Source organism: Panthera onca, chromosome A2, assembly GCF_046562875.1.
Source record: "Panthera onca isolate mPanOnc1 chromosome A2, mPanOnc1 haplotype 2, whole genome shotgun sequence".
Taxonomy (NCBI): Eukaryota; Metazoa; Chordata; class Mammalia; order Carnivora; family Felidae; genus Panthera; species Panthera onca.
The window spans coordinates 92,387,974-92,391,223 of record NC_138340.1 but is presented as its reverse complement, the minus strand read 5'-3'; positions in this window follow the sequence as shown (position 1 = coordinate 92,391,223).

Genomic DNA, 3,250 nt, shown 5'->3' with positions numbered 1-3,250 from the left:
TAATTTTAAAATGCTTCCTTTTGAACTGCAGGAAACACCTTCCAAAAGCTGCAGGGAAGTGGTGTCTTATCCCTGCAGACATTACAACTGTTTCCAGCGTAGTATCATTTCTTTGAAAGATCGGCTCTAAAATGTCACTGCAGCCCACAACAGAGAACTTAGAGGCAGGTGAAAATCCAAACAGAAATTGAAACCTGAGACAATTTAGTTCAACAAAACTCAATTCTATTTAGTTAACTCTGCTCTTGGGAATTTGAGGATACTAAAAAAGATATTTTTCAAGACGGCTTCCTCCAAGGAACGGACTTTTTTTTTTTCTCATGAGACAAGACAAATACACACTTGAACTAGACCATGCTAATATTTTTAATTTAGACAGTAGTTGATAAAAATGGTTAGGAAGAGAAAACTCTGCATTTAGGAGACCGTATTTCTGAAGGTGTGTTCAGAAAGACTCTTCCTTCCCTACTTTGTAAGTAATTAGCAATTTCCTTATATTGTGGTTCCCCAAATGGAACTGATAACTCTATAACTACCTGCCTGCAACCCTTAACAATCTCCCAAAGCACCAGATGTCAAAGAAGATAAGGATGGAAAGGCTGGGTTTACCAGGGTTAGAAATCATTTATAAGAGCATCTAGAATTTGCTTGATTTTCTCATTCAAGATCTTTGTACCTCTTGACTTTGGAGTGAAATAAGGTTGAGTGTGATCTTGGACAGTTTACCTAATCTCTATGAGATACAATGTTCTCTTCTGTGAAATAATGAAGCTATGCAGATGAAATGAGATGGCAGGTATAAAATAACCATCATATCATCTGACTCACAGACACTCAATAAATATTGTTCTCTGCTCTCCTGAAGTCACTCCTCTTATATATTCCTGATTCTAGAAATGGCTTTCAAGTGAAATGTGGGACAACAGGGATGTCATTGTGTTGAGCAGAGGTGGATAGTCAGCAGTATATAAGAACATAAAATTGCTTATGATTTTCAGCTTTGGTCATAAATATGAAAGGTGACAGACACAGGAAAAATATTAAGAGAGAGTTCCCTATGGCAGTGCAAGCTGCAAAATCAGGCAAAACATGAAAAGCAAGTGTTTGATTGAATTTTTCTCCTCAATGAAAAAGTAGTAGCAGTGACAGGCATACAAGTGGGAAAAAGCATGGATCCAACTGAATTTTTAAAATATGTAAACAGGATTGTATTCAATTATAGGAAAAGTATCAACAGCACATAGTGTGATCAAAAACGTTTCTAAGTTAGAGGGCAAAAAATTAAGAATTCATGATTTTTGAAAATTTTAATAATGTAATTGGCTCAGATTTTCAATAAATTGCAATGTTTTCTCAGGAGAAAGAGCAAAGAATAGAAATTAATCAAATACCAAAAAGTGAAAATTACATTTGGTTGAACAACAGCAATGAATCTCAACATGTGCTGGAAACTCAGGAAAGTTGATTCACCATCAAGCTTCTTGAATGATTGGACCTGGGTGAATAATCTTTTCCGATAATATTCCTTGTGTCTTTTACTTCTCAGTGTGTGATCACTGTCATCATTTGATAACGAAAAAGTTTTTAACTGTAATAAATCAGTGTGTTTTCATAGTGCTACCTGGCTGCAAATCTGAGGTAACATCAGGCACAGGCTCTCTTTACTGATCTTAAAGTTTGGAGAAGGCAAAAATCAAGTTCTGTCTGAATATTGTGCTTTTGTTTTTCAAGATAAACTATTGCTGTTTGAGGGTTTTGTGGGTTTTTCTGAGTTTGCTTTATATACGTTTCTTCTAAAAAATATATTGATCTAGGGCACCTGGGTGGCTCATTCGGTTGACCTTTCGGCTTCGGCTCAGGTCATGATCTCGCAGTTTGTGAGTTTGAGCCCCGCGTCGGGCTCTGTGCTGACAGCTCAGAGCCTGGAGCCTGTTTCGGATTCTGTGTCTCCCTCTCTCTCTGCTCCTCCCCCGCTCGTGCTCGCTCTCGCTTTCTCTCTCTCTCAAAAATAAATATTAGGGGCGCCTGGGTGGCGCAGTCGGTTAAGCGTCCGACTTCAGCCAGGTCACGATCTCGCGGTCTGTGAGTTCGAGCCCCGCGTCAGGCTCTGGGCTGATGGCTCGGAGCCTGGAGCCTGCTTCCGATTCTGTGTCTCCCTCTCTCTCTGCCCCTCCCCCGTTCATGCTCTGTCTCTCTCTGTCCCAAAAATAAATAAAAAAAAAAAAAAATAAATAAATAAATAAATAAATAAATATTAAAAAAAATTTTAATATATTGATCTGACCGATATGATACCAAGATTTTGCTTTCTAAATAGGGAATTTTTAAGCTTCTCCTTTCTCATCTGATTACAGTTGCACCTGTTGAGGACAGGAATTTCATAGCTCACAGTTTTTCCCTATGTACCATATACCCAATAATAAGATTCTTGGTCAATTTCCCTCCTAAGACTTCAAGCCCCCTGAATATGTGGAATGCATTCACTGCTTCCCTCTGTCTTGAAAAAATAGAAATAACAAATTCATTATGTTAATTACTTTCTCAAGTATACTTACCAATTTGCATAAATTTCTCAAAAAATAAATCTGGCATTTTTTAATAAGCTTGCAAAGTTCCAATTAGAAACAATTTGCCAAAAACGGTACTAGACTGCTTTTAAATGGCGTTATTAAAGAGCGGAAGGGGACCTGTCCATTGAACCTGCTTCAAATGAGGTAATAAAATTATGATTAAATGAAATCAATGCCAAGGGAGGCTACGAGAGATCTTAGAACACCTGCTCCTGCCTCAGACATTTTTTTACCTTTTTATTGAAATGTAACATGTGTACCGAGAAATACACAAGTCATTAGTACATAACTCAAAGAAATGCCACAAATTTAATGTGCCTGTGCAATAAAGAGCCTCTTGTGAATTACTGTTCTGGTCACTACTCCTCTCCAAAAGAAAAACGACTATTCAAACTTTTAAACCATAGGTTTATTTTGCTGTTTTGAAGTTTATATAAATGGAATCATACAGTATATGCTCTTGTGTACAATTTATTTTGTTCCATATTAGGCTTATGAGATCAACCCACCTTGTAGGCATGAGACTAGGTTTGGGCAAATCTGTATTTTCTGCCTCCTCAAGTGGTAGACATTCCCAACCTGTAATATTCACATAAAATGCTGAAACCAGTAGAGTAATAGCTTTAAATTCTGTGAAATGGTCAACTTATTATGAAAATGAAGTATATACAAAAGTAGAG